This window comes from Neofelis nebulosa, chromosome 13 (genome assembly GCF_028018385.1).
Source record: "Neofelis nebulosa isolate mNeoNeb1 chromosome 13, mNeoNeb1.pri, whole genome shotgun sequence".
In the NCBI taxonomy this organism is placed as follows: Eukaryota; Metazoa; Chordata; class Mammalia; order Carnivora; family Felidae; genus Neofelis; species Neofelis nebulosa.
In genome coordinates, this window is record NC_080794.1 from 5,266,072 (window position 1) to 5,280,866 (window position 14,795).

General features: G+C 48.5%; 1 protein-coding gene across 3 annotated transcripts in view; it reads left to right on the forward strand.

Annotated features, from left to right (window-relative positions):
• Nucleotides 1-14,795, forward strand: part of SLC35F3 (solute carrier family 35 member F3) — a 405,051-nt gene that overhangs the window by 307,890 nt on the left and 82,366 nt on the right. The window lies entirely within an intron of this gene.

Sequence of the window (14,795 nt, forward strand, 5' to 3'; positions counted from 1 at the left end):
ACCACCGCCATCAGGCTGGATCTGGAAACACCACCACCGCCATCAGGCTGGATCTAGAAATACCACCACCACCATCAGACTGGATCTGGAAACACTACCATCGCCATCAGGCTGGATCTAGAAGTACCACCACCGCCATCAGGCTGGATCTGGAAACACCACCACCGCCATCAGGCTGGATCTAGAAATACCACCACCACCATCAGACTGGATCTGGAAACACCACCACCGCCATCAGGCTGGATCTAGAAGTACCACTGCCGCCATCAGGCTGGATCTAGAAATACCACTGCCGCCATCAGACTGGATCTGGAAACACCACCACCGCCATCAGGCTGGATCTGGAAACACCACCACCGCCATCAGGCTGGATCTAGAAATACCACCACCACCATCAGACTGGATCTGGAAACACTACCATCGCCATCAGGCTGGATCTAGAAGTACCACCACCGCCATCAGGCTGGATCTGGAAACACCACCGCCGCCATCAGGCTGGATCTAGAAATACCACCACCACCATCAGACTGGATCTGGAAACACCACCATCGCCATCAGGCTGGATCTAGAAGTACCACCACCGCCATCAGGCTGGATCTGGAAACACCACCACCGCCATCAGGCTGGATCTAGAAGTACCACCACTGCCATCAGACTGGATCTAGAAACACCACTGCCGAACACTTGTTGACGTCAGTGTATCTGGAGCACGTGGGAACATGTGGGTCACGCAGGTGTTGTTCCTCACCTTAGGAGCTCACACTGGCGTGGGAGAGAGACCCACGTGAAAATCACACGAGCTGTAAGAGATGTAAGGAGGAGGCAGTCAGGAGGACGGGCAGTCAGCTGGCTGGCTGCGTGCATGGACAGGGCCCGGTACATGTTAGAGCTGTAGGTCAAACTGAGGCCCAGAGGGGAAGGGCTTTGGGTGCTGCTGGATCAAGGGCTTTATTCTCTAAGCAGTGGGATCCTTGAGGACGTTTTGAGTAGAAGACAGATAATCAGAGCTGCTTTCAAAAGTAAGGCTTCCGAGTGCTAATTATACAACTGGTTACAGAATTCCCCAATTCACATCCACGGCACCATGCCTCTCGGGTGTTTTCATTTTTCGTTTCTTTGTGAGGCTTTTTTAGGGGGTGGGGGGAGAGGGACCCCCAGTTCCTGAGAAACGGCAAGATTTTGAGTGGTAAATCTTCAAGTGTTACGAAGCCAGATATCTTGCTTTGAATTGTCACTTCTTTACCCTGAAGCAAACTTTTGTTTTGCTGAACAGCATTCCAGTGGTTATTTTCTCACCAGACTCAGGCATTCTGAAAATAGGGGGGAGATTTTCTTTCCAGGAAACATCAGTACATGTTTGTTGGGCCCCGTGTGAATGCTAAGGCTGCACCAAGGCAGCCCTAATTAGCGATGCCCCAGCACACCCCTGCCTTCCCAGTGCCATCGGGCCTTGTGTCTGATGCAGGCTGATGGGTTTCTTTCCTTGCCCTTTCTTACTCTGAGCCCCAGACGTGCTCTGGCCTGTTCTCCCATCCACAGCTCTTTATAGGGTGAGGGCACTGTGGAATCAAGGCAGCAAGGATCTTCAACTCTGGCAGGATGGACATACCCTTTCATTCATTTTACACAATCTGCCAGAATTCATTCTACAAAATCTGCCAGGGTTTGGTCACTGCTGGATCCATAGCAGTGACCCAAACAAGTGAAAATCCCCGCCTGGGTAGAACTTACATTTTAGCGGGGAAACAAACACGTAAATGAAATATAATGTGTCACGTGAAGCAAGGCTGGAGGGTTGGGGTGCTGAGTGGGGGGATATTGATGTTGGGATGGGGATCCCTCTGTCTCTTGAAGGGACCTGTGGTTACCCCCACACCTCCCCACCCCACCCAGATCCGAATGCCAGGGTTAGCCCTGGTTACCTATGGCTTGCTCGTTCTTGATCCCTACAAGCATCCATTTGTGAAGTAGGCCCTCGCCAAATGCCTACTCTGACCCTGCACAGCGGGGCACTGGGGAATGGAAGTTGCAAGCACATTTCTGCCCCTGAGCTGCTCATAACCCAGTGGGGGAAGCTACCTTTGTACCCCTGAATACAGGAGTCAGGTGGCAGGGAGGCCTGGCCTGTTTGGCCTCCTGTGGGACGGACCCGAGAACCCCGGCCAAGCCACCAGCTCACGGGGCCCGACGGGCGGAGGGAGCGGCACAATGTCCTGTTTTCAGCGCATGCTTCTGCCCTCACCCTTCCTCCTGACTTGTAGCGGTCTTGTTTCCTGTCTCATTTTTGTGAATCATCAACCCCCAAAGCAACGATACATCCAGAGCCCTTGCAGTTGACGTATGATGTTTTGTTGTTTGCTTTTGTAACTGGTTTAGAAAAAGTGGGCAAAATATTTGGGAACGTTAGTTTTTAGTTTGGCCTGTGTCTTCTTTTTGGTGGTAAATAATGGTAATGATATATAGCCATCTTTATGCCAGGGGATCTTGGTCAGGCTTGCTGCCGAGGCGGAGTACCTTCCCCCTAGCCCCCCATACACACCACACATCCACGCCGCACGCGTGTGTGCATTCACATGCATGTGCACGTAGCCATCTGAGCACACAAGCCATGCTCCAAGTCTAAATGGGACGTCATAATGGATCCCAGTGTCAGCAAAGGAAGAAATGAGAGGAGGTGGCTGGCATAGGTTAGATTGTCTCTGCCTGTTTTAAGATACCATTTGTAATAGTCAAGGAGGCATTAGTGGAGAAACGAAGCACAGAGCATTGTCCTCATGACCCAGACAGCAACAGCACCCTCATGCTTTTACACCAGGTCCCCCCTGCTCTACAGGGTCCACCCCCGTGTCCTGTCATCGTGGCCTTCATAGTTTGGCTCATTTATTTCTCTTCACGTATCATCCCCACCTCACCACCACATCTCAGCTAAACAGCTGCTGGCTCCAGCGAAATTCACGGATGACCAGACTCTGCTTCAGAGGAGTCCAGAATATTCCACAAGTGATTTTTCAGCCTTCACCGAGGCAAGGAGGAAATATTGTGTTAGCTCCTGATCTCCTCTGTCCTCACGTACTTCAGTTCAGCCTCCATCGGTTATCTGAGGTCTTTGTTAATCCCTGAAGGGATATCAGTGATTTGTCTTGGCAGTTCAGCAGTGTAAGGAGGTTATCCAATTTAACCTTGTAATTTCAGAGCACGTCTAATTCAGCTGCGGCAATGTTATGCCTTCCCATGCAGTTTTGTGGCAGTTTTGCAAAAGGTCAGGTCCATTGCACATGATCCTGCGTTTGAAGAATAGCAGCCATTTAAATAAATCATTGCCATATCCGTGTGATGGGGGGTCAAGGTGCCCTCAGCTAGACTTACCAGCAAGAGATGTAGTGAAATTTTTAGCACAAAGTGCCAGGACCCTTGTGAACATTCGCAAGATCAGGGTCACTGTAGAGAAGGTGCAGAACAAGAAATGATGGCTTTCCATCCGTCCCTGACCCCTTCAGCCAGTGGGTCTTGAGGAGGAGTTAACACATGTACAAGTCAGACGATGGAGAAGGGCTCCTGTGCATGGACGCAGGAAGGTTCCGGGAGGCGTGTCCGGGTGTGTATCAGCTGCAGGAAGATGCCCAGGAGACACAGACCCCACCCCATCCCACCCAGCGAACGTTGAGCCATTTCTTTTCTGTGTAATCCTGAGTCATAGAGTCAAGTTTCGTAAGCCAGCTCACGGGCATACTGAAAAGTTAAAATTGCACCACATTTAGGGAGAAGATCATCTGAATGGAGATCTCAAAAGGTCAGGAAGGGACTTTGAGGATTCTCTGCTCCAACTCAATCCATATTATCAAAGAGGCCACAGATGCTCAGAGAAGGAGCATGAGGCCTTTGTCCTCTTCAGTTCCAGTCTTGTTTCAGAAATGCCACCGGGAGGGAAATAGGTCAACACTCTTTCCTCAGAGGGAGGAGCACGGAGGCAATGGAGCAACAGTGGGTGAGAAAGCCGGCAGCCTACATTTGGGGCACAGTGATAACATGGTGGGAGTGCAAAGCTTGTCATTACACAGCCCAGATTTGAAGCCCAGCTTCACCTTTATTTCACGATTTGGCCGTATGTTAGTCACCGAAAAGCTCCAAGCTTCACTCCTTCTCTGTAAAATAGAGCCCCTAATACGCACCTCTGGGGGTCGCAGCTAGGATTGCCCTTCCTCTAGGATCTCAAAGCTGTTTTTTTTTTAATTTTTTTTTCAACGTTTTTTATTTATTTTTGGGACAGAGAGAGACAGAGCATGAACGGGGGAGGGGCAGAGAGAGAGGGAGACACAGAATCAGAAACAGGCTCTAGGCTCTGAGCCATCAGCCCAGAGCCTGACGCGGGGCTCGAACTCACGGACCGCGAGATCGTGACCTGGCTGAAGTCGGACGCTTAACCGACTGCGCCACCCAGGCGCCCCAAAGCTGTTGTTTTTTTTAATGTTTAATTATTTTTGAGAGAGAGAGAGAGAGAGACGGAGGGGCAGAGAGAGAGGGAGACACAGAGTCCCAAGCAGGCTCCAGGCTCCGAGCTGTCAGCACAGAGCCCGATGCGGGGCTTGCATTCCCGAACCGTGAGATCATGACCTGAGCCGAAGTCAGACACTTAACTGACTGAGCCACCCAGGGGCCCCTGGGCTCTCAAAGCTCTTGTCTAGATCTTGTGTTCCAACCGCACAGGCTTAAATGTGATAGTGTGTATAAAGCCCCAAACTCTACTGGGTCCAGGGGTTTTGTGTCCATCACCAGTTGACTTCGAATGTGAATCCCTAGATGCACACAGAGCGTGGCTCCCGCTCCCTGCAGATTATAAGATGACGATGACCGTGACGGTTATGATGGTGACGATGATGGTGATCGTGATCATGGTGGTGGTGACGATGACGGAGCATATTTCAACCACAGGTAACTGACCCTTTCTCCTCACGAAGATTCAGATAAGCAACGTAGCTGGTGTGGAGCCCACAGCAGAGAGAACAGCATAATGCCCTGGCATTACTTTGGACTATCGGGATGGGGGCATTTCTTGGCAGAGGTGAGCCGTGAGACGAGTGTGACAGGAAAAGGGCAGGGAGCTCCTGTGGCGTTCTTTTCGGGTTTGGGGAAGGTAAGAAAAGGCAAAGGGGGAACATGCTGGTACCACGTAGAATACTAAAGCCGATGCATGTCGTTGTTCTCTTAGCTGTATTGTACACAGCTCTTAGCTAAACTGGAACAGCCACCCACGTCCAGAGGGGCAGACATCAGAATGGCTTCCAAAGCCCTCTCCACCCTTCCTGCCCCGTCCTAGTGTGCACCTACTGGGATCATCCCACACCAGGCCCCAGGGATACAGCGAGGAACAAGGCCACACGGCAGAGGGAAGGGACCCGCTGCCCTGGAGTCAGGCTGGTTCATGTTCTCAGATCCACCATTCACAAAACCGTGTGACTTTGGGTGAGTTGTTCATGAGTGCTCCTTTTGCTTCCGTGTTCTCATATTTTAAGAATGAGGCCAAGAAAGCCCGTATCCACAAGGTTGGGAGCACTGTGTGCAAATCAGCCTGGCCCGAACTTGGCCATTTGTTGGTGTTGAATTGACGGTGGTTCCCGCACCCCCTACTGTTGGAGCAGTGGGGGCCGTTGTTCATTCTCCCCCTTAACAGCCTTACTGCGCCCACCGTATTTCTTTTAGCTGTTTCCTTTCTAATGTAGCCACAGAGCAAAGGGACTTTTGACACTTGCATTTTCTCCTATGTTATTTGTTTTTCTTTTTTAATGTTTATTTTTTGAGAGAGAGAGAGAGGGAGAGAGAGAGCACACAAGCAGGGCAGGGGCAGAGAGAAAGAGACTCACAGAATCGCAAACAGGCTCCAGGCTCTGAGCTGTCAGTGCAGAGCCAGCCCAGGGCTTGAACCCGTGAACTGGGAGATCGTGACCTGAACCAAAGTCAGACGCATAACCGACTGAGCCACTCAGGCGCCCCTCCTGTGTTATTTCTTTATATTCCATTCCACATGGGCTTTCCTCAGCTGAGGAATTGGGAGCCTGTGGGCAAAGCCGTGGCTGGAGATTGTCACGCCTGATTTTCAAAGCAGAATCAAACCAAATCCTCTCATATAGCCAGCATCCATGCTGAGTGCTTCACAGAGTCAGCCCCCTCCCCTTCACCAAAACACATTTTACCCACTTTGGGCATGGGCTGGAATAGACCAGTCCACGTGTCCAGGCCCCCTCGGGCCAGCCCTCCACCCCACCAAGCACCCAAAGCCCTGAAGATCTGGGACTAAGAGGGTGGGGGCTCTCCAACAGGGAAACTTCAGATGATTTTCTAGCCCGGTTCATCAAGGTGGAAAAAGTCAGACCCCAGCAAGTAGTGGGTTCCCTGTGCCTTAGAGCTGGGGAGCCTAGTCCTGTAAAGCTCTCAGTCGTTGAAAGTGCATGTTCGTTTGATGGCCACACCCCATACGATCTAGTTGAGTTTGTCACGGAAGATGACAAATGGGGCCAGAATAAGCTGCCTTTTTTGATGTTTGCGCAAATTCTATTCTCGTGCTTCCTGGACCTTTTAAAATAGAATTATAGTAATTACATTTACCTCCTCAGCTGCTTTCTACTTCAAGCAGAGAGAAAACAAAATGATTTATATACTTAATGTAACATTTAGGAGTGCATCAGGATCGTTTCACACTTTTCTTATCTAAGTGCCTTACTTTATGGTACTTACATTTAATGAATTAAATGAGTTACTCTCCATCGTAAATATGTTATTAATTTATAACATAAAATAAATGAAAAGCAATGGAAACTAAAACTCTCTTGTTGCAGGAACATATCGTTAGAACGGTTATATGGCATTATTCTGCTGTATGTTTCTCCGGGGGTAAACGGAAGAGAGTGTTTTTCAGAGAAGAGCTTTAAGTTCTCCACCAACAGAATGGTGACAGGCTTCTTAATATTTTATAATGAATTAGTGTTGAGGGGATATGGGTATTTTAAATGCTTATTGGTTATTTTTTAAGCATTGGGTTTTATGAAAGTTGGTGTGTTGAAGCGCTCCTCAGAGAGTGTCCTTGTGTCTTGGTTAAAGATGTTTTCCCCCATATAGGTAGCAGAGGGAATTGACAAGGCAGACTGGTAGACATGTCCACATATGCGTCTTACGGAATCCTTTCTGCGGGCGCTCAGGTGGCTCAGTTGGTTTAGTGTCCGACTCTTGATTTCGGCACAGGTCATGGTCTCACGGTTCATGAGATCAAGCCCTGCGTCTTTATCTCTTTCTGTCTGTGCCCCTCCACTACTCATGCTCTCTCTCTCTTAAAAAAAAAAATCCTTTCTGGGGACATGTGAGGCTTTCATAGATCTTCCTACAGAGATGGGATGGAGCCATCTAGGTTTCCTGGCCAAGCCCCCAGCTCTCAGGAGTCCTAAGCAAGCCAGTGTCATTCCATAGTGCACTGGCATCATGGTGGACAGAAATCCTCCAACATCACCCAAGAGCAGGTATGGGGAACTGCATAACAAAGATCGTTGCTTCTCCTGCCGTAGTATCAGGTTGTTGCTGGAGGGGCTGTCTGGCCAGCGGCTGCATCTCCCAGCCTCCCTTGACATCTAAGTTGGGCCAAATGACTTCTCTCTGAAATGATAATGTATCAACCGAGGCAGATCAAAAGCACGTAGGCATTTCCCTGCTCTACTGGCAACACACGCAGGATTCCCGGGCTCGAAGGGATGACAGAGCTACCAACAGAAGGAAAGTCACCAAATGGGGAAATGCCACCTGTCTCCCAACAACATGAATCAGAACGGAACTTCTGTTGTGCCAAGCCTCTGAACTAGGGGGTTTGATGCCATAGCCAGCATTGCGCTAATTGATACAGTCCCCATCCTTCTACGCCTGCCCGCAGAGTCAGAGTCCATCTGAAAATCCATATCCTCAACCATGTGCACTTGGACATCCTTACAACCCATAAACTTCCATGTAGTTTTATTTGTATTCTGAATATTTTTAAAAATGTTAAGGGGCACCTGGGTGGCTCAGTTGGTTAAGCATCTGACTCCAGCTCAGGTCATCATCTCAGGGCTCGTGAGTTCGAGCCCCGTGTCGGGCTCTGTGCTGACAGCTTAGAGCCTGGAACCTGCTTCAAATTCTGCGTGTCCCTCTCTCTGCCCCTCCCCTGCTCGTGCTCTCTCTCTCTCTCTCTCTCTCAAAAAGAAAAGCATTTAAAAAATTTTTTAAGAAGTATACTGGACAGAAAATGGTAGCTTCTTTTTTTAATTTATTTTTGAAAGAGAGAGACAGACAGACACAGTGCAAATGGGAGAGGGGCGGAGAGAGAGGGAGACACAGAATTCCAAGCGGGCTCCACGCTCCCAGCTGTCAGCACAGAGCCTGACACGGGGCTCGAACCCACGAAAAACGCGAGATCATGAGCTGAGCCAAAGTCAGATGCTTAACTTACTGAACCACCCAGGCACCCCAAGAAAACGGCAGCTTCTACACTCAAGAATAGGGATCACGTCTGCCTTGCTCACCTGCGTATCCCCAGCACCTAGCTCAGTGCCTGGTGCAGAGTATACACATGATGGATGCTGAGAGAAGGCAGGGGAAGCAGGGGAAAGGAAGGAAGGATATGATCACATGGGCAATGTCACGGTTGTCACCCTCACACTTCCTGCCAGAGAAGACTTACTGAGACAGCTCTTAGCAGGCACTCTCCGTGGGGCAGCCCTGGAAGTGACCCTTTATCCTGACCGCAGTGGTCCCCCCTGCCATCCGGAATGATACACTGATCCCGTTCTGAAAGAGCTCTTTAATTATAAAACGGTATTAGAAGAAGAAGTGCTTGATTATCAGACGTTTTTTAGAATTGGTCTGGTCTGAAATTAGCAGGCTCCAGCTCAGGGGCGAGGGGTGCTCCTTTATGCGATGTGATTAAAGCCAAGCCACAAGGCCATCCTCGTGAAGATTCACGTTGGCAGTTATCTTGGCTGGAATTTCACATTCGCTGAAAACTACACCCTCGCTCTGTCCCAGAACAGAAGAATTTAGAAGATTTGTGCATTTAGGATCTTAAAAGGGTTGCACACGTTTTAACCTGCCATGAAATCTGAGACATACCCTAAAACTTAATGGTATAAACACCCTTCTTGTTAAACTCTGGGACTCTGTGGGCCAGGGATTCCAACAAAGCATCAGGGATGGCTTTTCTCTGCTGCACAACGTGAGGAGCCTCCGCTGGGAAGGTTTTCTGGCGGGGAGCAACCTGACCGCTGGGGGCTATGATTATCTGGGCTGTCTCCCCTCAGTGCCTAGCAGCTGTTAGTCCCCGGCGACATCAGTTGGGGCTGTCTACCTGAGCATCCTCCCATGGCATCTTTAGGTGGCCTGGATTTCCTCACAGAAGCTGGTGGATGTGGGCCAGGCTAGCCCTAGCAGCCAGGTGGACGCAGTGGGATCTCTGGGCCGGATGTCTGCCCGCTCTCCACCCCAGGCTCCGGCAGCTGCCCCAGCCACTCCTTCCTCCGAGAAGCATCGTCTTTATCAGTAAAACAGAAAATAATGTCAGCCTGGATGGAGAAGGCTAATAAAAGCGATAATAAATGACTCAGAGGGTGGAAAACTACTCGGGAACTGCCAAAGTGTAAGAACAGAGATGTGATGTGTTTACTTTCGGGCTATCTCCTTGATCCCTTTTTCCATACTGATGTTTCCCCTTCTAAATACATGAGTTATGTTTATGCAAATAGTGTTCAAGGACCTCAGCATTCCAGGCCACCGTTAACACAGTAATTTATAACCCGAGTCACATCCCTGTATGCACTGAACTGCCAAAAGACCTCGCATTAGCAAAAACCACACATACGACAGAAACAGCCACATGAGGAGTTAAGGCATGAATAGGAAATTGCTCCCAGAAGCAGCAAGGACAGCAGAGTGTTCTTGTGGCTCAGTTCTCAGCGCTCTGAGAACTGGGAGACTCCATGGCCGCCATGTGTGTTCAAGTCAGTGGTGTAGGTAGGGCTGGTAAGGCTGTCCTAGGACCCAGGGCAGGGCATAGGAGAGGTGACAGGCATGGCAGGATGGGACGCCTCGAAGGAGCAAACTCCACAGTCAAGTCCAAGATGGTGGCAGTGCACAGGGCTGGAAATGGAGGTGTGAAACCAAGTGGGGCGGGGTGCAGTCACCAGCAGTGGCTTCCTAAAAAGTCCAAGGCTAAGTGCGTGGGTACACTGGGTGCTGAGTGCCTAATTTATTTTTTTAGGTTTTTTTTTTAAATGTTTATTTATTTTTGAGAGAGACACAGAGCACAAGCAGGGGAGGGGCAGAGACAGAGGGAGACATAGACTCCGAAGCAGGCTCCAGGCTCCGAGCTGTCAGCACAGAGCCCGACAGGGGGCTCAAACTTCCAAACCGGGAGATCATGACCTGAGCCAAAGTCAGATGCTTAACTGACTGAGCCACCCAGGTGCCCCCGGGGTTGCAGTGGTTTTAATCTTTGTTTGACAGGTTGGTTAGTTGGTTGCTCGTTCGGTAGATTGGTTAGTGGGTCCGTTGATTTGGTCAGTTGGGTGGTTTCTTTGATTGGCTAGTTAGGTTTTGTTTGGGAGTGTTTAGCAAAGGAATGCTTTCTTCTAATAAAAAAAAGACAAATCACGCAAGGAAATGCAGTAGAGGGGAGCTGTCCTGGCTGTATGCAGACGGCACTAATCCCTCCCAGGCACATTTCTGTCCTTCTTAACCAGGTACAAAGCCTGAGATGCAAGTCCGTTCCCCCAGAAGCACCACATCACAGCCCAGAAACCAAAATGTTTTTTGCTGCCGCTTAGGTGAGCAAGGTGATTGCCCCCCCCCCCCCACCTCCACCGGCCCTTTCGGAGTCAAGGACCCCACTCAGAGTGGAGCCGGGTGAAAACATCACCTGTGCAGCCCCCGTGAGGGCTTTCAGGTCATCTGGGAGGTCTGTTCCGTGTTTCTCCGGACAGAGTCCCTTGCTTGTTCTTCTGTCAAGAGGAAAGGAGAGTTGCTAGTTCTGTGGGTGAGTCTTTGGGAGCAGGCTGCTAGGAAGTGGTCACTAGGAAGGGGGAGACTGAGTGCCCTGCCCGGGCCGGGGCCCCATATTTATATTCCACTGAAAAGAAAGGTGGGCTCTGTAAATTATGTAGTCGTCCTGAGGATCAGTAGGCAAACTTGAATTTTAAGTGTTCTATCCCAGTTCGCAGCCCATAGGTGAACTTGATGTTGTCAGGTAGATAACTGAGATCACAGGTGTCCTGAGCAGAGTGACTCCGGCAGACACGGGAGCTTCTGGTCTCAAGGCTGCGTCCAATGAAGTGCGTTCCACCAAATGTGAGTCATGCGGTGTGTTAATTAACTGTGGTCAAGTCAGTCTGTGAAATGTGCAGAATTTCTCGGCCTTTAAAGCGTTAACGTGCCCTGGGACCTCACGAGTGCCGTGTAGCATGGAGTGCCTCCCAACACAGCCTTCGGGCCCTTTTTGTGCTGAATCTAACACCTGCACCAGCATTCTGAGAAGCCCATTTTGGAAGATGGTATTTAAATAATGATCCCAAGTAGAAAAAGAAATTTGGGGGATCCTAACGTAAAAAGAGAAGCACTTGGTGGCAAACGGTGAGCCTAATGGTAGGAAAAGTAGAGCAAAGGCAAAGCGGAGGGTGAAAGGAGCTGGGTCCCGGTCCCCCAGCAGAGGGATGATACAGATGACTCCTGCTTGGTGCAGACGACAGTGCCAGCCAAGTCCCTGAGAACAGACAGGAGCAATCGGCTAGTTCAATGTCTTGACCATCTCTGGATGCCTTGTTAAGCTGAACGGGGGTCCTCTGATAAATCTCTGACCTTCTTCGGGATAATTCCATCGCTCAAGAGGGAAAGAAAATACCTAAAAGTGGTGCTCTTTGACGAATAAGGAAACACAGTTTCGTGGGTGAAGGTTGCAGAGACACCAGGGAAACCGACCAAGTCCTCCTGAAGGCTGTTGAAAGGGAAACAGATGGCGGGCAGATCATTTGAGTTGAGCCCTTTGGCCCTAGGCCAATCGTGAGAATCGCAACCAGAGAGAAACTGGATGGGAGAAAAGAGCCCCTTTACAAGCTCAACCAAACAACTCCAAATCCTGAGTAATGAACGCAATAGAAATTTATAGGACCTGGATGAAGAAAAATTTTAGAATCCGCCTGAGACTCAACAGCATAAAAATGTCAGTCCTCCCCACCTTCATTTACGAGTGTAATGCTATTCCAGCTAAAATTAGGTTTGTTTTGGAAGTGGGCAAGAAAACTCGGAGAAAGGAGAATGCGCTGGACCTAGCGGTTCCGGAGGTTAAATATGCAGTGAAGCCTCAGGGATCGAAGCAGTATGGTACCGACACATGTTTGGACAGAAGACCGATCGAATGTAGTAGAACATCCTCAAGTGGACCTAAACCCAAGGAACCTTAGCATATGCTAAATGTGGCGTCTTGTCTAAGTGAAAGAAACATGAACTATTTAGTCAGTGATGTTGGGACAACAGGGGAGCCATGTAGCGGAAAAGGTGACTCAACGACCTCTGTAAGCCTAGCTAAATTCCAAATAGAATTTAGGTGTAAAATCCGAAATTTTATGGGTAGTCCATAAAAATATTGGGTAATCCTTTTACGACCCGTCTCACTGTGATAATCATCAAAGGAAAGACTAATAAGTTTTAGATTAAACTACATTTTTTTTTAAAGCCTAAGGTCTAGTCCTTGGCCAAACAATAAATAAATAAAATAAAAATCACCATAGACAGAGTGGGAAAAAAAACCAACTTGACAAACTAGGGAAACTATTTGCGATTCACATGAGAGGCAAAGAGTTTTCAGCTCCTTGATAAAGAGCCCTCATAGACCGATAAAAGCAGCAACTCACTAGAAAAAAAAATGTGCAAAGTATATGACGAGCAGTTCATAGGAAAGGCCTATAAATGTATCCGAAAAATGCTTAATCCCACTCCTGATGAGAGAAATGTAAATTAAAACTGATTTTTTTACCTGAAAGACTGACAGAGAAAAATGAATGAATAAAAATATTTGATAATACGCGACGCGTGTCAAGACTGTGAGGAAACAGTACATGGACACATTGCTGGTGGAGTGTAGATTCGTAAACCTCATGCGAGGCGCCCTGTAGAGTAGTGTCTGTCAGAATCACAAATGCCAACTCGCTTCGACCGAGTGCTTCACTTGTAGGAATTTATGTTACAGGTAAGCATGGATCATGAGGTATGAACAAGGTATCACTGCAGCATTGTTTGTAATTAGGTGAAGATTAGAAATAACGTAGGGGCACCTGGGTGGCTCAGTCGGGTGAGCGTCCGGCTTCGGCTCAGGTCATGATCTCACGGTTCGTGAGTTCGAGCCCCGCGTCGGGCTCTGTGTTGACAGCTCAGAGCCTGGAGCCTGTTTCGGATTCTGTGTCTCCGTCTCTCTCTGCTCCTCCCCTGCTTGTGCGCTCTCTCTCTCGCTCGCTCTCTGTCTCTCAAAAATAAATAAACATTAAAAAAAAAAGAAAGAATGTAAAATATTTGCCAGTGGGGGACTAGCTAAAGAGGTACAAGCTTACAGTGGCATTCTATTCACTACTGAACTGTAGATAAAGAACAGGTGGTGGCTCAGTCAGTTAAGCATCCAACTTAGGCTCAGGGCATGATCTCACGGTTCATGGGTTCGAGCCCCATGTCAGGCTCTGTGTTGACAGCTCAGAGCCTGGAGTCTGCTTCGGATTGTTTGTCTCCTTCTCTCTCTGCCCCTCCCCTGCTTATGCTCGCTCTCTCTCTCTCTCTCTCTCTCTCTCTCAAAAATAACCATTAAAAAATATTTTTTTAAAAAAGCAGGTGTTCCCAGCCCCTGCCAGCTAAAGCCACTTTCAATTTCCTTCCAACCCGTTCTCTTTCTGACCTCGGTTTCCCATCATCTACTCTTTCTCATTCAATAAAATGCTACCATAGATGAATGAATTTGACACTTATTTCAAGCGTTTTCACTGGTACTAGCCCTGCTTCTGTTTGCCAGCATGGGGAGAACAGCTGTAATTCTTACACAGCAAAGATCTGATGGTTTGATGATAATCCGGTGTAAGTGAGAGTGAGCAGAATTTGGCAGTCTCAAATGCTGTGGTGACAGGGTAGATTGGTACAATAATTTTGGAGGACAATTTGACACTATCTATTGAAATTTTGAATGCCCATTAGCCAATCGATTCTGCTTCTAGAAGTCGATCCTGTTGATACCTGCATTTATAAGGACGCTCAGTGTATGTTTTTTATCTTGGCTCTAGAGATTTGGGGTCAATGTTGAGTGACAGCAGGAAAAAAGGTCCTAATGCCTATGTCTGTCAGTGGCTCATCTCTACCCACAATGCAAGCTAGTCTTTGTAGCTAGCATTCCCGTTGGATTACTGATTCTACAGCAAGAGAAGAAACACCAACTGCTGGTCAGGCAGTTAAAAAGAAGAGTCCTACCGATGGAAACCAAAGCCCCTTCCCTAAATTCAATCCTGTCTTCTTTCAAAGTACAGTCTAGAACACTAGTTCCCTGGTGATGATAATGTGGTACCCAGGGTGTTAAACTCATGACTATAGCCAAGAGATTCATCCTGGGTATATTCCATTTGACCTAATTGACTGAAGAAATTTACTTGAGGAAAAATAATTGAAGAGACAGAGAGAGGAAGAAAAGAAATTAGTTTTTACTGTAAAACACTGAAGCAAAAATTAAAAGACAGGGTAGCATGGGGTGCATGTTGTTTTAAAAT